Consider the following 26,737-nt stretch of genomic DNA (forward strand, 5'->3'; position numbering starts at 1 on the left):
CGGGTGTAAGCTCCTCTATTTACACAAGCTTTTGTCGTCCTATTTCTCAGACTGAGATACTCAGATGATGTACTCTTGTGTCAATGCCTAAGTAGCTGGAATTTAATTCCTGACTTAATATTTCCCTGGATGCTTATTTATAATGAACTGAAGAAAAAATATCATCTTCCCTAGTGGAAGCGGAGCAAGCAGTTAATTGCAGGTACTCTTTGAAGCGCAGAATGAGGATTCAGGAGTACACGAAATCCCCTCGCAGGGAGCACTGAGCTCGCTGCCTCCCGGAGCTGTGGCCCAGGGGCAGAGGCTGGTGGCAGCAGCCAGTGGCAGGGCCACCACGGTGTCACCAGCAGGTGCCCAGCAGCTACGCACCTGCAGCTCCCAGCCCAGCTCCTGGCAGTTTCTGCCCAGCCCAACCTCCTGTCCCCCAATTAGCGCTCTGCAGATGTGATTTCTGATTACAGCACGCCGCTCATACTGGAGAACATCTCTGTATGGACTTTAAACAAACACCCTCCTTATCTCCAGGCAGTTCTGGAGAAGTACTCAGAAAACATATGTGTGTGCTGAGATGCACAAATGCTGTAAGCAGCTTCAGCCCCAGCTGCAGTCACTGCAGCTCCAAGGACCAGTTCTGCCCAGAGCCCTGCTCAGCACCAAGGGGACTCGATCGCCCTCGGCACCGATGCACGTTTGCGTGTGCTTGGCTTGTCCACACCTCTGCTGGCACACGCTGCTGCGTTTGATGGATGTCATGCTGCGGAGAGCAGTTTGGGACTCGGTGCCCTTGCTTTGGGCGCTCACTCACCGATGATAAGAATGACTGATTACTGCACTTTTCACTGTCAGGAGGCATGGCAAACAAAACTAGGCATCCCCAAATCATCATGCTAAAGGGAAAAAGTTGTTTAATTTACTCCAAATCAGCCTGAAAAAGGACAGATGTCTTGTTTCCTCTCCAAAGCAATCTACTTTATCAAAATAAGAAATTTTGAAGAAGTAAAGAGTGAAAAGGCAGGAGTGCTCCTGGTGTGCTTGCACCAGGCTGCACAGCCAGCAGCTGCTGGGCTCTGTGCCAAAACCACCTCTTTGTGCTGCTTTTGGGTGGAAAACACTTTCACATCCTCTGCTTGTCAAACTTCCCCTGGACAGAGCCGAGAGGTGCGACCTGTGCCACGAGAAGTTGCGGAGCCGCACTGGCGTGGCTGTGCAAGCTTGGCTCCCTGCACGCAGCCTCCCGCCGCATCAGCATGCACACAGCCTCCCAGAGCCCTGACTCGCACGTCTGGATGAAAACAGCTCTGAAGTCAGTGGATAGAAAATTAAAAACTCCCCAGAGAGTTTGCTCAAATCTTTCGCTCCATGTTCAGGAAGAACAGCTGCTGCCTGTGCTCAGGAGACCCAGCTCCATTCTCCGGAATGAGTTCAGCATTGCCCTTTTCCACTCCGAATTTAGACTTGTCTTTCTCTTTCCCCTTCAGTTCCCCCAGTCTGCCCCAAGATAAGTAACACTGAGGCCACGAGAGTCTCTTCCACACACACAGGGCAGGCTGGTGCTTGCAGCGTGGCCTCTGCTCTGCTCCTGTGCACCGCAGCAGCTGAGACCCCAATGGCTGGAGCACGCAGCGTGCCGCCACCTCGCGAGACCCCTCTGGTTCCTCTGGCTCTGTGCTTCGTGGCTGTGGAGATCTTGCTCTGTTCTCTCCCCACGCTCGGCATTTTGGCTCAGGAGCCTCTCCCCGGCTGCTTTTCCCTTCCTCCCTGCTCCTCCCCTGGGTGCACCAGGGGGAGGGAGGCTGCACGCCTGGGCTGCTGCTCCGGGGCTGGCAGGGTTGGTGCCCCGTGGGTCGCGCCCCGGTGCTCGGTGCAACGTGAGCATCCCTGCCAAGCGTGCCTTCCCAGGGCTCCTGCACCAGCGGAGCCGGGCGCTAATTGGCTTCATTATGACACAGAATGACTGCGATTTGTACCGTGTGTGCCAAGAGGGATGCAGATGTCATTTTGAATCATTATTGTCTTGTGGCAAAGGGACTACAAGCTGAGAAAACAAAATCTCTGCACAGAAAGGGCTGTGATCCACCTACAGCCCAAAAGGATGCTCGTGAATATGCAAAACGTGAGGAACAAGGGTGCAGCAGCCCCGCCGGGCCGTCAGCATTGCCACCAGCATCAGACAACAGCGGCTGGCCCCAGCCACGTGGGGAGGGAGGGCAGGAGCCGAGGGGCAAGCTGCGAGTGCAGCTGACAGGGCATTAACAAGGGGCCAACAAATGCCCTTCTGCTTTTCCAACCCCTGCCCCTGTGGCAAGGCCAAAGGAAGAAAGAAATCCCTAAATAACGCATCCCCAGGACTCTCGTAAAAGATGGGTCCGTGAAAGTGAAGAGACCGATAGGAGCAGCGCGGCTGGGAGGTGGCTGCCCAACCACAGCAAAACTGGCATCAAGGTGTGAGACCAGAGGATGGCTGAAGGGCCCGAGGGAAGTGCAGGATCAGGCCAACCCCCCAGGACCCAGGGACAGCAGCACAGGGGCCGTGCCACCCCCAGGGACCCCCTTGGACAAAGCCTCCGCAGGGCCCATCCTTCCAGCCACCCTGTGCTTTTAAGGAAAGCCCCAGGTTAAAATTTCAAGACCTCACAGCGATGGTGTTAGGGAAATCATCCCCGTTTTCACCATAGAAAATGGCTCAGCGCTTCCCTGGAGCAACTTCCCCTTTTGCATTGCTCACTTGCGTGGGAAATCTTAGGCTGCTTTATTAAAAAAACATGGATAATTGTTACTGTTCAGCAGCATCATAGCTTCAAAAATCAGCATCCCTGCTTTTTTTCAAGAAACATACCCCCAGGCAGTTTCTTTTGCATATAAGAGTACAAAGAAAGTTTAAGTGAGAAAAAAATCATATCAGCAAAGCGCGTTTATATAGATGAGTTATTTTGAAAATTTCTGAGCATTCAAACCAATTGGAGTAGATCTGAATCATAGAATTATAAGCAACAAGTTCATTTTGATCCTCGAGGCTAAAAAGTTATAATTAGCGCATGCACCATAAAACTAGTTTTTAATTAAATAAGCTTCAGAATGCAGGAAGTTTTATGAAGTCCCTCCCTCCCTTACACAACACGCTCGCATGAACGGCCTCCACGGGGGGATGCTGTGGATCTCAAGCACTGGAAGCATTAAGCAGAATTTTAAAGAAAGGAAAGAAAGAAATAGCAAATTAGGCAACCGCGGCTCCCCCTGCACGAGGAGCCCACGGCGAGCGGCTGGGGTTTGTACATTAGCAGCCAGCAGAACGATCGCAGGGAAATGAGCTGGAAAGATGGGTCGTGGCGGTGAGTTAGGGCACATTTATGGATCTGTGGTGTCCTGTGTCACGCTGATGGTGGTCGTGGCGAGGCCGGTGCCCCCGCTGGGGTCTTGCCTGGGTTCGTGTGTGGGATCCCTGCCCCGAGAGGGCTCAGCCCGTGTGTGTGCTGGGAAGCCCGTGCCTTCTCGAGGGCCTGCCAGGAGGTTATCACGCGTGCCTTCGGCATCCCCGGGGCGGCCCGGCAATATGTCCCGCTACCTGTTGCCTGAAGCAGAGCGCTCGGTTTATTCATGAAAAGCATATGTTGCGGTACGAGCATGGAAATGCCATCTCTCACAGATGTCTCTCCCTTCGCACTTTCAAAAGGCTGTGGGAGAAGGTGACATATGGCACCTCAGCTCGCAGCCTTCGGATCAACACCGGCGGGGCCGGGGAAGGAGAGGAGGGATGCTCCTGAGCGCCCGAGCCCCCGTGGGCTGCGAGCACCACGCCGCTGACACCGGCACCCCGCACGGGCAGGGAAGCACTGGAGCTAAAAACAAGCCAACGAGCAAGTTCCTCCTTGCCAACACCAAAGCCGAACCTCTTGTTCTTGAAATATATAATTAAAAGCACGTTCTCATAATTATAAGATTTTATTCCATTTGAGCGAAGGCAGAGGTCTGGCAGGTTTCAAGTTAATGTGGTTGTTTCTCCTCGATCTGTGTCCAGAGGGAGTGCAGCACGGCTGGGGCAGAGGCTGCAGGAGGCTGCTTGCCTCAGCGTGGGGTTAGGAACCTCTGTGGGTGCTGTCTGGAAGCAGAAAACTAGCACTTGCTGTCTCCGAGAATTACAAAAAATCATCTTTTTTTGGTTTTACAAGTGAGTGATGGGAACTGGCTTGGCTGATCCTGAGGGGACAGGGAAACTTGTCATCACAAATACCTTTCATGGCTAGGAAAGTGAACGCTACTATTTTGCCTCAATATCCAAAATTATCTGCAAATGCCGTTACTGTAATATTCTATAAATATTCCCTGTTCTCAAAGCCTCCTTCTCAGCAACGCTGCCCACCTGCCAAAAGCCCACTCCTCTCTCCAGACAGTGCACAAAATCCACCCAGCCCACTGCTGCCTTCCCAGGAGCGACAAATGGCACAAAGAAAAAAGCTCCGGTAACGTGGGGTCCAACTCATCCCACCCAGACCCGGAGATGGAAAGCTGGGAGAGCTCTGACTGCAGGGAGGGTGCCAAGTGGTCCGGTCAGGGGAAGGCATTTGTCTCTGTGAAAGCACCCTGGGAGGTTACAGCCACCCAATAATCATTGCTTTGTTCTAAGGAAAAAAGGCAAAAGAAAAAATAAATCCTGCTAACCTATTTCCATGCCATTCCTCTTCTCTGGAGGGGAACAATCAATGCTGAGGATCTGCACAAAAATTAGTTCCTGTAAGATCTGAGGGATCTGTCTGCTTCTGCACTGAACGCTGAGAGTGAGCCTATAAATCCAGTTAGTCACACTGACTGGATTACATTGGACCTTGCACTTGTGCTTTTATTAACAAGATTGTTTACTATATAAGAAGCTTTATATAACTGTGAATCATGCGTGATTTGTATAACTGCACAGATGATGAGCTTGCCAGCCATCAGTTTTCTCTGTGCTCGTGTTAACCTCCAGCTCCCAGCCCATACTTAAAAAAATAAATAAAAACCTTGCTAAGATAATTAAAAAGCTGACTCTAATCCACTGTGGCGGTGCTGGTGGCGTGGGGGATTTCAGTCTCTGTTACTCCGGCCTGATAGGGCAGTACCAGAGCCGATGCCGAGCGGGGATGGTGCCCTCCCCGGGCTGGTTCCTGCCCTCGCCCAGCAGGAGGGGTCTCAGGCTGTGGGGGTCCTGCTTTCCTTGGGACCCCACCAGGAAGGCACACATCAGGCAAGCCGTGCCATCTCCACCCCATGCTAGCACGGTGATTACAGGACAGCAAATCAGTTACCGGTGGCCTCACCGACAACATGCAAGCACCGAAGGCAAAGTCACGGAGACAGAACCATGCGCTACCCATGGAGAGCACATCAGTTGTACCTAGTATAATTAAACATCTATTTTATCACAACTGAGCAACCCCTATAGCACCCCAAATGTTCACCCAGCTTCTCCGTTCATCCCTTTCCATCCCAGTTTATGTCTAAACCTTTTTTTAAGAAACTCTGCCAAATGGCCTGCCTACAGTACATGGCACAGGCATCAGTGCGAGAGGACACAGACAAGCAGCACCGGTTAATGGCCATACCAGGTAAACACATCAGTTTTAGTAAACTACTGATCTTTAAGGATGAGTTTGCTCAATAGCATGGATTTCTGAAATCAATTCACAACAGCGATGCTGTAATGATACAAGAGGACCGGTGCTGGTGGCTAAGCCAGGCACCATCCTCCACCCGACTGCAGCAGGGCTCGAGTGAGCCAAAAACGCCAGCAAGGGAGCACATTTCCATCTGCGCCCAGGCTGTGTTAATCCTCAAACAGAGTTAATTCATTTACCATCATTTATTCCACCTATCAGTCCCCACGAAATTAATTTACAGCCCTGTTGCTATGCCACAGCCCAGCATAAGTCACCGTGTCAGCGCGCCCGTGGAACGGAGCGGCGCTGTTATTAACGGGACCGGGGGAAGGAAGCCAGGCTGCAGCCGCCAGCCAGCTCCCGCTGCGGACGCCAGCAGAGCATGCGATGCCCGCAGCAGCAGGAATCCCTGCACAAAGTCAGGTTTGCCACACAGTGAAGGCACAACTCACACCCTAAATCCACGTCCTACAACCGAGCGAGGTCCTGTGGGGCCGGGGCCCTGCCTCCGGAGGTGGCAGCCACCGAACAGCCAGCACTGTCCCCAAACTTCAGAGCCTGTGTCTGACAGCGGGGCGCACCCTCGTCAGCTGTTTAATGCTACGAGCGAGGTTTGTTGGATAAATAAATATTCTAGAGACACTCCAGGTTATGTATTTTTCATGAGCTCATTATGCTATCAGAAACGGCACCCTTTAAGAGGATCAGATGCATCTATAACAGAAATAATTTTTGTAATGAATAATCTGTTTGAAAAGCGGGTTCTGATCATCTCAATGAAAAAAATAAAAAAAGCAGCCTGGGTTGCTTTGCTCGGCTGCAGAGGCAGGGGGGATGCTGCAAGGCCAGGCAGGAGCCTGGTCCCCCAGGAGCCCAAGAGAAGAGAGGGGTGGGCTGGGGACAAAGTGGAGCAGCAACCGCGGCTACAGCTGCGCTAGCAGGAGGGCAGGCAGTGCCCTGCCAGCACGGTGTGCCTGGGAAACGCCGCGGATGGCTTTCCGAGGCACGCTACTATTTGAAAACTACATAAAAGCGCACATTTTCTGCAAAATCACAGAGTCTTTGGGGAAACCGGAGAGCTCTTCGCTTCCCCATGGGACGTCTCCGGCAGAGCTGTGCTGCTGGTGTTATGTTCACGCAGAAGATGACGACAGCAACAACTCTGGGATTCTTTTGAAATACTTTATACAGCTATTATTGTGCTAGATTTAGACCACGGATTTAGATATTGATTGACTCTGAGGCTGCAAGCAAAGAGTGCTAATTAGTACATGAAACAAAAAGCCAGCTTTTAATTAAATACAGCTTAGCTAGAAAGACCTGTTATAGAAAACTCTCCTTGCAAGACAGAAATGCATTCAGGAGGGTTTCCGAGCAGGGCTGAGGCTGGAATGGAGCAAGGTGCAGAGGCTGCATTGGTTGGGGGTCCCAAGAGGGGGTCCCACAGCAGATGGGGGGAGCTGCACCCCAGCTCGGGGCAGTGCCTCTGGAGACCCCACCCACCCAGGCCAGGGCCACTTGAGCTGTGCTGCAAGCACCACCTTATTTGCAGAGTCACGGCTTTAATTCGGGGGAAGTCTGGGTGCAGACTGGTTTTCTGAGATGCTGCCTTTGGAGAATTCAAGGCAAAACATTGCCGAGATCAAAGAGCGCTGCATGCAACAGCAGCCGTGGGCTGAGAGCAGCGGGGGCTGAGATGCTGCCTCGGGACGACCCTAAAAGCCTTCCCTTCCCACTCAGGATTACAGCGTGATTCCTGGTGAGGAAACATTTCCTTTCCCCTCACCTAGCAGGCGTCCATCCTCTCTCTGCAGGACCCCTCGCCACAGCCCCCAGCACAGCCCAGAGGCAGGCGTCAGTGTGGAGCCGGCACCGCGCCGCAGCCACGAGCTGCGTCTTGCTGTTGCAGGACTGATTCTATGATTCTATAAGTAACCAAACAAGCAGCAAGTAGCAGAGAATAATATTAATATTAAAAAGGCATTTATGGTTTTAATCAAGCTTTGGGGGAAAAGACAGCTTAACACGGCACTTTACACAGTTGATAAAATGTTTGACATTTACTGGTGTCTGTAATGAATCTTGTCTCAATTTTCTCTTTTAAAATGCCACTCCAGATACTCTATCTATCTGTAGGGTTTAAACAGCACTTATCCAACAAAGTGTTGCCACGACTAAGAATACTAAACGGCGGCTCGGCAGCGCACGGCTGGCCATGGACTTGCTGGCACATGGGTGAGCACGGCGAGGGCTCCGCAGCCCCAGCACAGCCCAGCTGCAACCCCCGTGTGGCCCTCATTGTCCAGGCAAATGCTCCCCTTGTCTCTCTTGACCACAAGGCTGCTGTTTGTTTTTCTCAATTATCAGTTACCCTAGATATCAAAATGAGATGCTGGCCCCAGAAAACTGCATGTTTTCATTTGCCGTGACCTTCCCCTTCCTCCTCGCACGCTTTGATCAGTAATGGAATTCGTAAGCACAGCCCTGGCAGCAAGGTTGGTGTTAGCCTTCAAAATCAGCTCTGTCGAGACGAATTGGTAAAATGCATCCGCATCCCGCTAGAAATGCTGCTTTGTTCTTGTCCGTAAACCTTCCTCCAGATGCTGAAATTCAGTTTAAGTCTTATTCTTTGAAGCTTTTCCCTTTCATTAAGTTTTGGAAAGGGAACCAGCAGTACGGTGGGACCGGCTCGGCTGACAGCCACAAACTCCTCGTGATCCCTCCCGAACCGTTCATCAGAACCCACGAGCATTGCAGAAATATCACCAGCCAAGTGGCCACTGCTTTAGCATAGGATGTTGGCCATTTAAGGCTTTGGGGCTGGTCAGAAGCTAGCACAAGCCTAGAACAGAGAGGAGACAGAGATGTGCCAAACCTCCCAGGACAGCAGTGGGTGCAGGATGAGCCTGAGATACCCGTCCTGCTCTGCAGGTGCTACGGGTCCAGATGAAAGAGAAATGCCCCCGTGGGACTCACGTACCCTGCTGGGGGGCCAGCAGCAACCCCTTGGAGCCCAGTCCTGCCCACAGAGCCAGGCACGACGGCACGGTGGCTGCACGTTATCAGTCAGTGGCAGTCGTCTTCTGCAAACAGCCTGCGCCCCGTGCCGCCGCCGCTCTGAGGAGCGTTTGTGCTCCTCTTCTGGAAGGACACTGCGGGGGAATATCAGCAGCAAACACACAGGCAGCCTCTTCCAGGCGGCGTGGCTCTGTCCTGCACTTCTCTTTGTACCAACACTTCACCGTTGCTTTCTTTTCTCTCTTTTTTTTTTTTTTCTTCCAGGGGAAGAAATGAATTATTCTATGAAAGTTAGCGCCTGTCTCAGGAGCCCGGTATAGAAAATTAGGTTTTAATAGCTTTGAAATTGAGGTTCTTTGGGTCAATAGGACAAGATTCTGCCAGTAGAATGACAGATCCATAAAGGGGAAAAAAAAAAGCAAATATTTTGTTACTCATCAGAGAGTCACAGTCCAAAGATAGCAAGCAGTAGCTTAAAATACTGCTGTGATCTTCAGGCTATGGTAATGTTTAGTCATAAGCTCCTTTTTCCTTTTGTTGCTTGTATCTATATTAGCTTTGGGAACGGAGCACTTGCCTTGCTGTCCTCGGACGTGCCTGGGAATTCCTAAAGTTACTGCTGGAGTCTGGAAGTTAGCTATCAGATAAAACCCCTCTGCCTTTCCAGACTGTTTTATAGCCGCTGTTCTCGGCCACTTGATGCCTGTGAGTGAGTGAACCCAATAACGGCCCCATCAAACAGACCACAGAACTCGTTCAGGAGAGGCAAGGGGCTGCAGGGGGGCTGGGAACCCTCCCGTGGCACCAGGAGGGCAGGGGGATGCGGGCTGAAGGCTCCTGGCACCACCGCAGGGAGCCCACCGGAGGCGAGCGCAGAAGCGGCTCATGTCACTCGGTGATGAGTCTCTGCGGCACTTACTCCATCAGCAGCCTTTTAAAAACACAGGTGATAGAATGAAAGCAACCTATTAATACGAGAACAGGTAATTACTAGTGAGCTGTTTGAAGGGGAAAAGCGAAATGAGATAAAAACCAACGCGCTTTAAACGAAAAATGTAAACAAGCTAGAGACAATGCCCTCATTACCAGGGAGTTGGAGTTTGATCCCACTTTTGCTAATTAAAAGCGGAGCGAAATCAATTAAATGAAAACAAGGAGACACTCGACGCCGCTACCCGCAGACCAAGAGTAATGCGGGGAGGGAACCGGGAGCTCGCCCACCGGCGGTGCCGAGCCGAGGGGCTGCGCTGCCCGCCCAGCACAGCCCCCCCGCGCCGCTGCCCCCTGCTCGCCCGCCTGGACCTCTGCACGCCACGATGGTGGCTGTGCTGGGGACGGGAGCAAATGACCGGGCTCCTCCGACAGCCCCACGCGTTGCTCCTGGTGTAGCGGCAGTGTCAGCCCCCACGGGCAGGGAGCTCCCCAAGGATGCCCCGCGGCTCACGGGGAGTGCTCGAAGCCAAGGCAGGGGCAGGGGGAGCCCAGGGCCTCAGCAGGGCACGTACAGACACTGCGGATCCCGGCGGCCTTGAGCGCGAGCTAGCATGGAGAAAAGCTGCTAATTCAGCTGGCATCGAAATTGCTTCACATCCAGCAGGCCAGAAAACTTCCAGAGAACTTCTGCCAACAAGCACTGGAATTATTTGACTCACTATTAAATAGGATGAATGGATCGTAATTATTCCTAATTTCATATTCAGAGATCATTACCATCCCTAGGAAGGGTAGATAGGGAGGTCCTTGAGATCCTGCAAGTTAGTTTAAATATTCATAGAGCTGAGAAAAAACGTTCAGGGTTTGGATGTGCTGTGAGGGGGGACGTGCCTCTGACCAAAGAGGCCAGGAGCTTCTCCCTGCGCCACGGAGCTGGCCTTGGGAAGGAGCAGTGGTACAGTCTCGACCCGACGTGCATCAGCTCACGGGCACCCCTGTTACAGGAACACAGCCCAAAGGCACAAAGTGGCTTTACTCCTGTGCGGTAACACAAACACGGCTGCCGTTCCACTGACTGGGAATTTTCTCTTGCAAGTGCCAGCACAATCTAAACTCGCACTTCTTCGGCTTGACGCATGCGGAACTAATGCCTTAACACCGCCAGCCTGGTAAGGGCGATAGGAATTGTCATCCTGGACAAGTTCCCGGGGATATCTGTGGCTGGAGTTTATCTATGGGCTTTTTATTCATGAGTGGCAACAGGTCGCCCTCCTGCCCCCCCAGGAGAGGAAGCGCCCCTGCTCCTGGTGTGCTGCCTGGGGCTGGGAGCCGGCGTGGGCTGCACGAGCCTGCAGCAAGGGCTCTGCCTGGGTCTGTGCTCAGACTTCCTTCAGGAGCAGCCAGGGAAGAGATCAAGCCCACACACTGCCACCACTGTGTCAGCAGCAGTAGAAGCAATCTCATAATTACCTAAGCCAGAAGTTGCTTTTTTTCCTTGTAATATGCATTCCATATGGCACAGGAACTGAAGGCATATAAACAATGGAGCTAAGGAGATTTTTAAAGGAGATTATTACATTAAAAGACTTAGAAATATGCTATTGATACAAAAACGTACATTTAGAAACTGCAGCAGTTCTCTGTATGTGCCTCGTTGAGATGTGCAATACCTGAGCTGTAAAGCAGTAGTGGAGGGCAGGAGCAGCATCCATGGGTCAGTCTGGGTTCAGGTTTACAGTCTCCTGCGTTTCACCAAGGTACTTTGATACACTGCCTCCCCCCATGGCTGATAAATCAGTGTGTGTAATGACTGCAGTGGCTTTCCCATAATTTCCACACTCAAGGTTTCACTGCAGCACTAAATCACCGACCCGTGCCGTGACCTCCAGAGCTGGCCTCGCAGCACCGTGCCCGAGGCAGGGAGCGGTGCCACACCTGGCAGGGTTTCAGCATTTCGGGTTCCTGCTTCCCCAGACCTTTCCCATCTCGCTGGCAGCACGGAGATACGGTGCTCACGCCTTCACGCAGTGACCCTGCCAAGCCCCATCAGCTGCACGTGTTCATTGCTCCGCTCACAGCCATTCCCCCAGCCCACCCGCTCTGGTGGGGCACCAATTGCCATGTCAAGGGGAGCCAGCCCCATGCTGCCCCCGGGTGCACCCCGGGGTGGGGAGCCCTGCTCTGGGCAGCGCGCAGAGGACGGGAGCCAGGGGAGGGCTCTTGGCGGGAGCGCTCCTTCTGCAGACACACAAAGGCGTGCAACCAGAGACCGATGATTTACACACTGAATTACGCCTACTGCACATGCTCCCCTAATGTATGGAAATGTCACACTGCTTTAACTATTGTGCCGAACTTCTGTCCTCCAATCAATGTCCAATTTCCTTCCAAGGATAAAGCTGTACATTATTTTTGGCTGACCAATTCAGCTCAGGGCACTCTAATTTTTCCCCATGCACTCGGAGGACAAATGCTTCACCGTGACTGCCTCAGAGCAATGACAGAACAAGCACATTTCTAATGACTGGCAGTCTGCACAAAATATATTAAATATATTAACTGTGGCACTTGCTGGGTCTCAGGAGATGCTCTCGGAGCTGCTTGCGTGCTCTGACTCCACTCCCCAGCGCCCAGAGGGCGGCTCATTGCTCTCCTCTTCTGCTTGGAGAATTCCCTGCCCCTGAATCGTGGCCGGCTGGAGGTCACCAACATTTGCAGGCATCGTCCTCGTGCCCGGCCGCGGGCAGATGGCTTGCAGCCCAGCGGGCGCAGCCGCCCAGCCCAGCATCCCCGGGGCGAGCGCAGCACTGAGCCAGCAGGGCAGAGCGGGAAACACATCCAGGATGGCACGACCAAACGTTCTGCTGGCTTAGTAATACTTGTAATCGTGATGGGCTGGATGCTCACAGCCTGGGCCCGTGGGGGCTTTCCCATGGCCCTGCCCACCTGGGTACCCCCAGCATCCCAGCTGGAAACAGGTCCGGCTCCAGCCCGCGGTGCAGCCACCTACAAGCAACCATACCCAGCTCCTGCGCTGGAGGCGATTCCCAGGGCTTGTTCTCAAAGCACATGTGGCCTGGAATTTTATTATATTTTCAATAAAAAAATAAATAAAAAAAAAAGCACTGCAAGATAACACCCTGAGCGGCATCTGCCACGTGGGCTGCTGCTGCTGGGAAGATGGGAAAATTGCCCTTTGTTCTACAAAAATAAATCTGAGGGAAAGCCCTTTATAAGCAGGCAGTGTTCTCTGGGGGCTGCCAAGGACTTCACAGGCATCACCATGAATAACAGTTTATCTGCAGAGTTTCATTCAAAATGAAGCCTCAGACATGGCCTAAAATTATGGGGACACTGTGAAAATGGCTTTATAAACTATTGCTTTTTCTCTATGAGCAGCAGCAAAGTACAGGCCAGACAAAAGCCAGCCGAGACTCTAAATGTAATAAATAAGTCAGTGGAGCTGATAAAAATAAAGGATGAAATATAATTCAGCCACTCAGTGACAGATCCCATCTTAGCTTTGATATAGGGTCTGTTGAAACTGTCATTGCTTCAGGAAATTAAAGAATGAGCCCATTAGTAGGGATATTTAAAGATGTTCATATTAAGATTACGACTTCCCAGACTTAGCCCGCGCAGGGAACGCGTGCAGCTCTGCAGCCGTTCTTCGCAGCCCCGTGCCCCACGAGGTGCCTGGGTGCTGGTGCAGGACACGGGACGTGGAGAAAATGCCCCCACCGGCTCCCACCAGAACCGGGGGAAGGAGGCACAACCCACGCAGGTGCAAAGCCGAGGCACCCAAGCATCGTGAGCGCACCCGTGGGTGCCCAGCCCCACGTCCCTGCCAAGGCACCCGCTTGGCTCTTGCCACTGACGCCAGGTCAGGGCAGACAGCCTGGGTGCCCAGGAGCAGGGAAAGCTTAACTTCTGGGTTGCCATGGCAATAGGAATAATTGGCCTAAACCCAAAAAGAAAGCACCACGTGGGCCAACCAATATTATGGGGGGAATCGTGATCGCAGCCGCACGCCGCGCCCCCGCTCCGCAGCCTCGCTTGGGCAGGGCTGGGGCTGCGCCCCAAGAGCCAGCCCCCGCAGCATCGCTGCCCTTTTCCTCCGCTTTCAGCTACCCAAGCAAACACCACTGCTGGCAACAACGAAGTAAAGCACATAATGAAAACAAATAAACAGACGGCTGTGAAGTGTGAAGGGAAAGAGGAAAGCGGCTGAAGAGGAGGCTGCAGGCGCGGGCTGGGAGGGGGCAGGCGCACGCCCCTGCCTCAAGGACAAGGGGATGCTCGTAAAAAAACAACGGCATAAAAAGGTTAAGATCTCCAGTCCTGGCATGTTGAAACACTGATGGATAATTGTAATTAGCTTTCAGAATTTTTAATTATAGAAGGGGTATAAATAATCACAAAGCACAGCTTCACTAATGAGAGTCCTTGTGCTAAGAAACACAGAGATGCATTTGTTAGGGAGACTTTGAAAGCTCTGCTGTTAATTAGGTGTCTCACAGCCAGCAGGGTTTCAGGAGAAGGAGAAACATGTATACATTTAAATCAGGCTCATTGTGAGAGGTATCCAACATCAATTATGGGATAGCAGGGTGCTAAAATGAATGCACTTTGTAATTAGCAAGTGGATCTGAAAGGCAGAGAACAGCCTTTGCTTTCCCTTCAGGTGCCTTTCGTAGGTATTTAGTTCTGGTCAAGACCCGAGGAGGAGGAGAGCTGACCTACCATCCGCAGAGCACCCAAGGGCGGCGGCAGCTCCTCTGCAGGGCTGGGGTCAGACACAGCTTCCCAAGGCACTGCATCCATCACCCTGCCCTGTGCTGCTGCTTTTATTGGCAGGGAAGCTGAGGAGGAGGGGGAAGCCTTGATTAGTTTAATTAAGTGTGGGAAGCGAGAATTGGGAGCCAGGAGAGAGCCTGGGTTTCAGTTCCCCATCCCTAAAACTGAGCGTGGGCACCGGTGGATGCTGCTGGCCCTGCTTTGCTCCATCCCTGTGTGGGCTCGTGTGAAGCCCTGCCTCCTCTGGTTCCACCATGGGCACAGTTGTAATAAAACAGAACAAAATACAAGTGTAGTTAAATAGAGAAAATAAGGATTTTTTTCTTCCCCTGCTTTATTTCCCCCACCTTTATGGGGAGAGATGTGAGCCTGAACTCTAGCCAGATGATGCCGCACTCATGGAAATGTTGAGGAAAGACAGGAAAAATGCAGTTATCAATAGTTTCGCCAAGCTTTGGATGTGCCTCTTTATGAATTTTGAGCTGCTTTCTGAGCCAGCACTTCTCTTTCTGGAACTGCAAAATGGCTAGACAAAAAGAGAGCAGCTTGGTGTGTCTGCTGCTAGTGGTTAGTTTATGTTTTCTCTCTGGTTATAAACAAACAGAACAGGAGATGACAAAGACTGGAGAAATACTTCTTAAAGCCCGTGTCTGCTCGGTTTTAGCTGCCTGCACGCGTGCCCATGCAGGGTCCCTAGATTTTCCTTTTTGACTATGAATTGTAAGCCTTGCCACAGGAGTTTGTGCAAGCAATTATGTTTAGCCTGTATTTGGCTAAATCTAATGAAGCAACGATAAACAGCTCAGCGTTTTCTTCCCTAATGAATAATGAATATTAATTTGGCTGTCAGAAAGGAACCTCTGCTCTGCGCACAAGATCAGATTTCCCTGTTAAAACTTGGGGAAAAGTATGGCAGTTTGGGAGAGCCTGCATCTCCTCCTGTTCATACCTGCGCAGGAGAGAGCAGGCGCAGCTTTCTATGAGCCCGACCCACGCCAACACTACGTCTAGTAGTAAGTCAGTGAAGTGTTGAGGTTTTGCCTGGGTTTGCAGAGCTAGGGAACAACCTGCCAGCACTCGGTTTATGTAGACTGTGCAGGCAAGAGCTGACTCGGTTTTTAAGGTATTTTCCCTGCACAGCGAGGCCCTGCAGAAAGCTGACTCCAAGGGCACGGTCCCAGGGCTCTGTGCAGGAGCCGCAGTGCGGAGCGGGGGCAGCACCAGGGCGGCTGGGGAGCCCCTGCCTGGCAGCAGCCGCACCGAGCATCAGTATTTAAGGCATCTGCAGCGCTCCGTCCCGCAGGCACAGGCAGCAGCACTACCAGGAATCCTCAACCAACGCGCTGCAGAAAGGGAGCGCCTGAAGTGGGAGAACCGCGCGCAGTTCTTTTAGGGGCTGTTTGCCGCCACGTCAATAGTCCCACTGAATTTATGGCGCATCGCTACATATGCCGGTTATTTTCTGCATCCCCCGTGTAACGTCTGCATCTGTCTGTAGGTGTGTGCATGCAATGTTCGCGGGGATTTGTCCCCCCCCCGCAAGCAGAGGACGCCCCTGTGCCGCCTTCGCAGCCTCCTCGCGGTGCCTCCTGAGTCGCCTGCTCAGCCCTCCATGGGCTCCTCAGTTCTAATTTTTTAATTACTTTGCTTATTGCCTTTTCTTTTTTTTTTATTTAAATTTTTTACTAGTTCACTATTTTGTTTCTATTACTTTTCTGTGTGACGTGTCCCCGCAACATGCACACCAGAGGAGCACAGCCCAGTACGAAACACCAGAGCCATCGTTTCAGACAGGACATTGTTAGCGAGTGAGACGCAGGCCAGAAAGCCAGGACTGCTCTCAGCAGAAGGCCGACATACACCTAGACCCCTGTTTTTACATATGGTACATTTGTGTGTGTCCTAGGCATTAAAATATAAATCGCCACAGACCATCTGCTGCACCTATTGCCAGACAGAGTTTGCAGGGGCATAACAATGATGAATGGTATGGAGAAATCACAAAAAGCTTCCTAATACATCTTATGAGAGATTGTGAAAGCTACCTGCATCCAGCCGAAACACCTTTTCCTAGCTGTAAATTATTTACCTGCTCTCTTAGATTGGATACAGCTGGAATTAACATCTGTGGCCCATAGGAAGAAAATTTCAAAGCAACCAGTGCTGGAAAAACAAATCCTAAGAGTAGTGAGCCATAAGCTTTAACTACAGTGAGATGGAGCCCCGAAGTACGCAGGAAGGTAGTGAATTTTTTTTGCATCAGTACACAGGATGACGTTTCAGTGAAACTCGTAAATAGCTGGAAGGTATAGAACTGTTACGGAGACTAAACGTCCATTGTATTGGAGAGCAAGCGGCACCACGGCATTTTAATTCTGTTCTTCCTTGAGAATAAGACTCCTGCTGCTGCTTTGAGCTATTCCTGTGCCGGGTGCAGCTCTGCAGGCAGACAGGATGAGCGTGCCCACGGATGTTTGGTGGGAAAGGGTCCTGGGGCGGGCAGCCTTCACTAGGCAAGCAGGGAGCAGCCTGTTCGTGTTAGCACTTCCACCAGGGATGTTCACATCCACTACAGCTATTACATTAATGCTCAGGAACGATCACACCCACCACAAAGCTTGTTATGCTCCATAAAAATTTAATGGAAAATGAAATGTGCTGTTGTGTGTAAATCAATATTGTTATTCTCTTTTGGCAAACTATGAAATATATTGTTTTCATAATAAAAGACATAATGGCAACATACAGGTATTGAATAGAGAAGAAGGAAACCAAGAGATGGGAAGGAATATGTGAACCTCCCGCTGCGGCTGTGTCCCTCTCTCTGTTCCCATTACCCGTACGTCGACCAGCTCCATCTGACGAGGCTTGCAGCAATGTCCACATCTTCAGAAATCACAGAGAGGGTTCTCGCTATCAGCCAAAGCGTCGGTTCCCAGCCTTGCTGTGGTGCTGGGTGCCAGCCGGGCACGTCACCGCCGCACTGGGGACGGAGCCGATGGGGCTGCGGCCACAGGGCTGGCACCCGCCGGGGCCACCGCGCGTCCCCCAGCCCCGTCCCCCCGCCGGCCGCCTCTGCAGCAGAGCAGCTCCAGCAATCACGCCTGGGCGGGCGGGAGGGTGGCGAGGACATTGCTCTTTTTCTCTCCGCTGTCATGTTTCTGTCGCCGTTATGAATTACTCGGGGAGCGTGCAGTATAAACACAACTTGTGATCATTTATTTCAGGCAGGAGGGAGACGAGCCTCCAGCCCATGCTTCATATCCATGCGAGGAGCGGTGCAGCACGGCCGGCATTCAGGGAGGCCGGGCAAGCGGCTGCTGAGCTTCCAAGAAGACAAAAGCAGTTGTAGTGTTTTAGGCAGACACGGCCAGAGCAAATCTTCCGGTGGAGATCTGTGCCTCTGACAGTGAATTACCAGGGCAACGTTTCATCCCACAATTCTCACTTTTTACATGTTAATTCCTACTAGTGTTTTCTCTTCAGGCAACTGCTGGTGGCTCCTGGAAGCCGTGGGCCCTGGCACAGCAGTTCCGGGGCTCTCCGAGGCCCTCCTTCCCTCCTGGACGATGCTCGTGCCTCGGCTCCTGCTGGGGCTGCACGGATCCACTCCTGCAGGCTGCGATCGCTGCATCCCACAGCCCGGCTGTGGTCCGAGAAGCACAAACCGTTTGTAATGAGCCCAAACGCACCACGGCTTCAGCAGCTGTACCAGCCCCACGCTGAGCTCCAAAAATACCAGTGTGTGGCTTCCCCTCTCTGCCTCTTTCTTCTTCTGTTTCTGAGTGAAATATCAAAGCACAGCCCTGGAGAAAAATCTGAGGTCTTCAGCTTTACAGGCGCACATTAAGCTGCCATTTGATGGTCATTTTGAGCAGTGCAGGAAACGCTGAGCCGCTGCCTGCTGCCGCTGGGGGAACACCAGGGCTGGGGGCTGCGGCCACCAGCCCCATCCTGGCCACTGGCAGCGGGTCTCAGGGGGCTCGCAGGGTCACCACAGCTCCAGCCCGCTGCTGGCTCACCCGTGCTGCTCGCAGCAAAGCCTCGGTGCTGGAGCCACGCTCATCTCTTCCTGACTTTAACCTGCATGGGGGAGCAGGACCCTGGCAGCGCCTGGCGGCATGGTGACGGCCGGGCTGGCTCCCCGAGCACACTGCTCGCTGAGAGCCCTGCACAGAGGAGGGGATTGAGCCTTTCCCCGCTGCTGCTCTCAGCAGCCCTGGTGGCACACATCTGGTTTCTTGGTGTTGCTCTCAAGCACCGGCAGCCCGTGTCAGATGCTGTGCCAAAGGCTTGTGAACCAGCCCAAAGGCAACGGGGATCGAGTCCCACCTTTCAGCAGTGCCCAGGGAGCGGGGCTGGCGCTGCCTTCTTCTCATCGACACAGCCACAAAGCCTGCGAGAGGAACACGGGAGCATGCCAGAACAAGGAAGGAGATTGGAGAAACAGTGACAGGTTTAAAAACAGACACAAAACTCTGAATTTGGCAAAAGGAAGTGACTCCAGCGCCTCTTTCAGCGCAGTCTCAAGGAGCCCCTGGGCTGGCTGTGCCCGGGGACAGTGGGCAGCTGGGGGCAGGCGCTGGTGCAGCTCAGCACCGGCGTCATGGCTCCTTCTTTTCTCATGCTGTCCTCGTGCACCTCAACGGGGAACAAGACGAGGCCAAGCACTGGAGAGTACATCAGCTGCCTTGCTACAAATACTCAAAGCATGCTAAAACATTTGCACGTATGACTGAACTTTGTTCTCTGCTATCCCAAGCTCCCAGCACTTCTGCAGCCCACTGATATTCAGCACTTCAAAACTGCATTTTTCCAGGAGTCTGGCTACAAAATGGATGCGTTGGGCTGGTGTTCTTACTGCTATGGTTGTGACCGAGTTTCCCTTAGAACAAAAATGAGGAGGTGAAAGAGAGGATGTTGTAAATACAATATGCATTCCAATTCAAATAAAATTATAGCAAATAGAATCTGCAGCACTGGAGATAAAAATGGTAATGAGTTTTAATGGTTCACTTTGATTTCCTCCATTGAAATCAGCTCCAGGAGGCTGATATTGTGTCAGGGAGATGCTGGATCCCCACTCACACATCAGACAGCTGCACAGCTCGTGGGGGGCAAGGACGGGAGCGCCGCACTGCTGCTGCTGCTGCTGCAGAGCGTCTAGGCTGGGGCGAGTGCGGATAGCTGCGAGAGGCAGCCGTGCAATTAGACCGGTTATTGATCCTTAATATGCTTTAAATCGATAATCTGGGCAAAGCTGAGAGCTGAATTGATGCTACAAGGGTATGAAGTATCCATAAAATTGTCATCTAATTATTCTAGGGAGGTGAGCTTCTGGTCTGCTGTTGGTTAGCTGAGCAGAGACGTAGCTGTCTAGAGAAAAGCATGATCTGATGTGTTACTTCATTTATTAAGTGCACACGTTACTGCCAGATATGTGTACTTAGGTATTGCTCCAGCGCTGTTACCCGGTCCTTTCATCAAAGAGCTACACTCAGCCTAATCACGCACATACACACACACAATCACCTCAAAGCAGAAATTCAGACTTGTAATCTTCTATTCCCTAAAAGCAAAGTGTGATTGAATTTATGACTGATAACAGCGATAACCGATAAATTAACGATCTTTCTCCAGACGTGTGTGATTAGCCATTGTACCAGACGAGCAGAGAACAAATTACGGAATTAAAAGTGAACCACCTCTGCAGACCTGCAGTTACAAAGCACCCAGGAGCCTGGCTTCAGGAAAACAGCGATCACGCAAGTGTGAAGTAAAATCCTATAATTCCAGCAAACAGTTTGTTGTTGTCCAGACAAGCCTTAATTTACAGCAGCCCTCTTCGCTGAGAAAAATGAAGTGATCTCTCCAAGGCAGGGCAATGACAGGAGGCAAGTTTGGCTTGACTCGACTTCAGTCTGTCTACAAAACCTTCTGTGCTGGCCCCTGAGGATGGAGGGTTTGGAAAGTAATAAACATTTTAATCAGTGTTATTATTGCTTTTAATGCCATGCTAGTGGATAGGAGAGCGTGGCGGTGCCACCAAGAAACCACCCGTGTTTCAAGGAGCTCTTCCAACTCAATGCGCTGGGGCTGGGGCGAGCGCCTGGGGCGAGCGCCTGGCTCCACATCCAGAGCTGCCTCCAGAGAGCTCTGTGGTCATTTGCTTCCTTTGCACTGCAGCCTCCTCTCCTCTTCTCCTCTGCTGTCTGTTTCCTTTTGCCTTGCCGAGGAGGAACATTTGATGCCATTTTCGAAAAGAAGTGATGAGCGGCTCTGGCGTGGGCCCAGGGGCTGCGCGGCACTGAGCCGAGTCTGCTCGGGACTGACCTCAGCACCTCGCCGTGCTCGTGAGCAGACATGTGGGTCAAATAGCAGGAGGAAATCTTGAATTTTTTTTTTTTTTCCTCAGGGTACTCAAGGGCAAAATTTGAGCATCAGAGGAAAGGAGAAGTATTCTTGGGTTGATTTGTGAACATCTTGTAGAGACGTCTGGGATCAGATCTGAAAATATTTTAGCGATGCAGAGAGTGATTCAGAGAGTCATCTGGGTTATCCACCCCTCGCTGAGGCTGTGATTGAAATGTTTGTGGCTGAATATCATCCGGGAAGAGCAGAGCCGTCATACCCGGTGCATAAACTGTCATGTTTATATCCCAGGATCTCCTCAGCCTCGTAGCAAGGCTGAAAGGAGCATTCATCATTTTCATGCACGCTCTCCTGCCTTTCTCGCTCAGCGGTGCCGGCCCCAACCCGTGGCACCGAAGGCTTGCTGGGGACGTGGCCCCGTTCCCCAGCCTGCCCGCAGTGCTTGGCGGGGCAGAAGGAGATGAAACACCCACAGCACGGGAGGAGCTGGCCCCAAGCCCCATGGCCCGGGCTTGTCCCCGCAGGAGGGAATTACGCCAGGAATGGCACATGGGGGCTGACCCCCACGTACCGGGGGCTGGCTCGCCCCAGCCCGTGCCAGACACAGCCTGGTACAGCCCCACAGGGTCCCTGCACACACTGCAGGTGGAGGCACCGCAGTGCACGAGCAGCCCCCCCGTATCCTCCCCAGCCCCTCTCCCGGCGGATGCTGCTGGCTCCTCGCTGCTGGCACGCTCGGGTGGAAGCGCCTTGGTTCCTCCCTCCCTGGCTAGCCAGCTGCCCAAAGACAAACTGTCCTCCCTTGGGGTGCACGTTATAAATGCTTAAGCAAATTAGCCATAAATAGAAAATGTAACATATGGGTCTGTAGATAATGTTTCATTATAAATTATCATATTCTCCAGGGAGATACGCCTCTTCCCTTCACACCAAAGACTTTGTGTTTCTTCTTCTGTGCAGATTGCAAGTTTCTTCTTCTCTCTCCTTTTTTTTTTTTTTTTTTGGTAGCTGTTCTGACAACACTTGGACTCAGTAGTTGATTTCCTGGGTGCGGAAATTGGGATATAAAACTCACTTCTACTGCAAATCCTCTCGGATTTAATACCCTCTCATTAAAAAAAGAAAAGAAGTTAATGCAGTTCTGATGAAAGGTGTCTGAAGGAAAGCGCTGAAGATTACATTTTGCTGTTTACCCACGGCGCAGTTACACCAAGGACAACAAGGCCATTCCTCACTGCCCCGCGAGCTCCCGTGCGCTGCGCAGGACGGCTGCAAGGCACGAGCCTGTTTAGATTTCCTGACTGCATTTAAATGAATCACTTTCCAGATCAAGAGTGCCCATGAATTATTCCCTCTGTAGAGCTGATTTCTGAAGTTCCCTTCTTCTCCTGCTTGGGCTGAAACGTTCAGGAAGAGCCGACCCGCCTTGGAGGCACTGCCCTGAACACGCGCCTGCCGCCCCCATGCCCTCCAGACACCGCAGACCCCAGGAGGCTTAGGTGAGCCCTCCCCTCAGAAACACCTGAAAACTGCTGTTATTCATCTAGTTACACAGTCCTCAAAAGATCAAACTCCCTAGACAGCATGAAATTCACCTTCTACACACTGAAAGTTAACTTTTTTTTTCCTTATAATTCTGTGGGTTTATTCCACACTAATCTGGAATCAAGTTCCCAGTGACCACTGGCCACTTGGCAGGCTTCAGCTCGCTATGGGGAGGCATTTCTCTGCTTGCAGAGATCTTCCTTAGCTGACAATTTGCGTGTAAATCACATGCAGACATCAGCAGAAAGCCGATCTTTTTCAGGAAAATCAGTGCATACGTAGACAGAGAATTCATAGTTGGAAGTTACAAGCACCAAGCAGTTTTCTACCACACATGTATACATGCGTATGTATGTGGCTCCATATAAAAGAAATTGAACTAATTTGAACCACTTCAAATGAGATTATTATAGACTGAGAAATTTACCTGCCTTAATTGGAAAAATCTTGGCACTTGCACCCTGAAGCTAATTGATGTCATCAAGGCACTGAATGAGCCCTGATTTTGGTAGTTAGAGTCACACCTGGCATCTCTGCCTCTCAGTAATAACCAAAGACTTAGGGGAAAGAAAATATATAAAGTAACAGCTGTTGCAATGCAAATATTTGGGAGGATCGTGGCTGCTCATACCAGAGACACTTCCTAGCCCAGTTGTACATGTAAAACTGTCCAGCTGTGGTTTGCCAGCACCGACCTCGGATTACCGGCGGGACACAAAGCACCTGCAGCAAGCGTGACCAAAGGATGCTCAGGGAGCCTGTAGCTGTTGCAAAGCCTTTTCTGCCCAGCTGAAGCACCCCAAAAGCACCCAAGCGATGCATCTGAATGTTAGAGGTAGCTTTGCTGTCGTTGTTAAATGCCCCTGGAGCACTCAGCTCAGCACCAGCTGCTGCACCTGGACCCGCATCCACGCGGAGCTGCAGCCGCCAGCGCAGGCAGGGATGGAGCCGCATCCATGGGAAGGGGGGGGAGCTAAATCCTTCCCAGGGCCAAAATAAATCATGCAGTGAGGGATGCTGCCATGCAGGGAGCCTGTGAGATGCTTTACCCCATTATCCCATCCTCCATCCCCTGGGGAACGCCGTGCCTCGGGAAGGAGGATTTGCAGTGGCTTTCTCAGCAGAGCCGAAGGGTTTAGAAGAGATCCTGTTACACTGTGGGACAGGTGACTTAACTGGGTCAGATGGCTTTGCTCTGAAAGGCTTAAAACTAAGCATTAGCCTCCTTAGTAAGTTGCCTCGCAAACTTCAAAACCAGAAGAAAATACATTCAACACAGCTAGGATTTTGCTCTCGATGCAGCTCGGAGGAGCCGTCCCTGCTGGCGGCACCGCCGAACCAGACGCCTTTGGGTGCGGGGCTCCGGCCCTGCTCCCAGCACGATGCCCTGAGCTCACAGCTGTTTCTCTGCAGTAATTGCCCATCCCCTGGGCTTTTGGGCTGTCCTGGCAGTGACAGTGGTGGGGCCAGTGTCCCCATCACCAAGTTCCACCTGTGCGCGGCTGCCGCCTCTCCCAGGGTTGGAGGAAGCGCTCTGCCTTCCTTCCCTCTGCCCGGGGAAGTGCTGAACTGAGCTGCCCCTTCTGCATCCCAGGCTGGAGATGAGCATTAAGCAAATCAGCTTAGTCACTTAAATAACAAACAAAAATTATCCTTGCAATTTGCAGAGCTTCGGTGTATTGATCTAGCCCGAAAAAATAATTATAGCCCTAAGGTCTTGTGGGGAAAAAAAATAAAAGGAAAAACAGGGAAAAAGATCAGAAAAGGCAGGATGGCAGTTATATGTGTGGTGGGAAAGCTCCTGTTTGCATGTTTGCAAGGAGGACACAGCTCTGCAGCCAAGTGCCCTGCACCCAGCTTGTCCCCAGCGCTGGGGACATCAGTGTCCAGAGCAGCACCAGCGTTCCCTCCCCTCGGGGTGTGGGAGGAAAGCCCCTTCTCACTGCCTGCATCAGGTGAAGGCAGACAGCAGGGTCTGAGGTCCCCCTGGGGACTGAAACACATCCTTTCCTGAGCGTGGTGGGCAGAAAGGTGGGAAAGCCCCAGAACCGAGGTCCCCACCAGCCCTGGCACCAGGACCGGCTCCCTGCAGGCAGAGCGAGCTGCGCTGCGGGGCGAGGGAGTCGCGGTGCACGGGTACTTTGGCATCCTCTTCTCCTTCCCAACCTGTTGCTTTTACAGCCTTGTGCTTTTTACTTTTTAATCCGTGGTTAATCTTTCAAGCTGTGGCACGAAGCACTCAGTATAATGAGATGAGCAGATGCAAAGGCAATCTTGAGCTTGGAGCAGCGCAAGCCATCAGCCAGCAGACCCTCCAAGCCAGCTGCCTTCCCAGTGACTTCAGAGACTTAAAACCCTGGGGAATAAGAGATGGAGGCGATGCCGTTTGGAGGTGTGGGCTCTCCTCCAAGGCCGTGACAAGCCGCAGGGTGATGCTGAGGACGGATCCCCCCAAGGGAGCCGGCCCCTGCCCTGCCCTGGGTGTATGGAGCTGCTCCGCTCCCGCAGGTCCAGCGTTGCGCTCCCCAGCCAGGGCATGGGGCTCCAGGGGGCCCTTTGCACCCAGGCAGGATTTCTGCCATGCAGGAGAAAAGGCAAAATCCATCCACGGCAAGTGGCGGTGATGAATTATTCATCCGGCTCCAGCCAGCATTAGCATTCAGAGAGCTGGCTTAATATTAAACAAACACTACAGATGTGGCGGAGCGCGGAGCCCACTCGCTCTGCCTTTGGAGCCCGAATACAGCAGCGTATCTGCGGCGCTAATGAACTGCTCTGAGTGTAAATATTGCATACATCCAGGAGAGAAGTGCGGGTACATACTGCATGTCTATGCAAAGCAAACATATTATGCCATTTCTTCAGGCCTTTCATTCCACATGTCATTTTTTCTATATAAGTATAGGTTTACATGAGAGGTAATTATCATCCTTTCAAAGCTCTTAGTTCAGAGTAAAATGAGACGGAGTATTATATTTGTAATATAATCGTAAATAAAATGGGCCATAATAACCCCCAATTAGCACATTAAAATATGATGAAGATTTGTTCAATCATTACGGTGTAAACAAAACCTTCAGGAACACCTTATACTGACAAGACAGAACCAGTTGTTTCCCTCCAAGAGCAAAGGGAATTAATTTTAAAACTCAATCGTGTTTTATAATTGAGTTCACACCAAACCAGCCGTTAGAGGTGCCACGGCTTCCCTGCTAACCACGAGCAATGGTCCCTGAGCCTTCTTCCAACAGCCACGGGGTACCCAAGCAGAACAGGGGGTGTCCTCCCAGCGGGATGGCCACCCCGGCGCAGCTGCAGCAAGATGCTCTGGCCCCGGGCCACCCTCCCAGCAGAGCAGGGAGATTTCAGCATCTCCCGAGGAGCTGAGATGGGGTCTGTGCAGAGCAGGTTCATTCCACGTGCTCTGTGTGCTGAAGCAGCACTGGGCTGGGTCAGGCCTCGTACTGCAGCAGCACAAGCGGAGCGGGGAGCGGAGCCCCAAGGGGCAGGGGTCGCGCCTCCCTCCCTGCGCTTTGTAGTCGTGGGTTTTGATCCTGATCTATTACTTTTCTGGACCGGAATTTCAAAACAGGCCTCCTGCAGGAGTGCTGTCCCGCTGTGCTTCCCTTTTCCCTGAAAAGAACAGATAAAGCCTTCTGATGTGGATTTAAGGAGGGTGGCAGCGCGCGATGGAGCTGTTTCAGCCAGCCTTAGCCTGGTGCACAAGGCTGCTGCGACAGGAAAGGCGATTTTATTTCATCTTCTTCATGATGCAGAGGAAGGGGAGAAGCGGTGGCTCTGAGAAGCAAGTTCTGAAGCAGAGAGCAGGAGGAAGCTTCAATACAGCACCCACGCTGCAGCATCGCAGCCAAAAGACTTCGGGGATCAGGGCAGCGGAGAGGGATGGATGTCCAAGTGGGCAACGAGTGAATCCAGAGTCACGTCGCATGACAAAAATCCCTCCCTGCTACACAATAGCCTTAAAACCAGCTACTAGTTGGATCTAGAAATGTGTTTTTTTTTTTTTTCTTCTTTTAATGAAGATAAATTAATTATGAGTTATTCTGTTCCCTCTGCTGAAACATCTGGCGCTAGGCAAGCGAGGAGCCAGGACAGGAGCAGCCCAGGCTCCGCTCCCAGGCTCGAGGAGCAGCGGGGGAAAGCAGTGGGGAGGATGACAACAAAGGACACGGACCCATTGTTGCTCTAACAGGTAGGCTCTCCAACAGCAGCTAGATGACCGGCACCTTTCACAGACACTTCAGGGCAGGAGATGGCGCAGGCTGTCCCGTTTCTGAGGTCGAACCACCCCCAGCGACACTTCTGTGATATTTATGGACAGAACAGAGCCGTGGTACCTGGTGCTGGAGCCCGGTGGTGTGGTGCCACAGGGCAGCAGCTCGTGGGGTGCCCACTCTCGTGTTGAACAGCGAGGTGCTGGG

The sequence above is a fragment of the Cygnus atratus genome, chromosome 21 (genome assembly GCF_013377495.2).
Source record: "Cygnus atratus isolate AKBS03 ecotype Queensland, Australia chromosome 21, CAtr_DNAZoo_HiC_assembly, whole genome shotgun sequence".
NCBI lineage: Eukaryota > Metazoa > Chordata > Aves > Anseriformes > Anatidae > Cygnus > Cygnus atratus.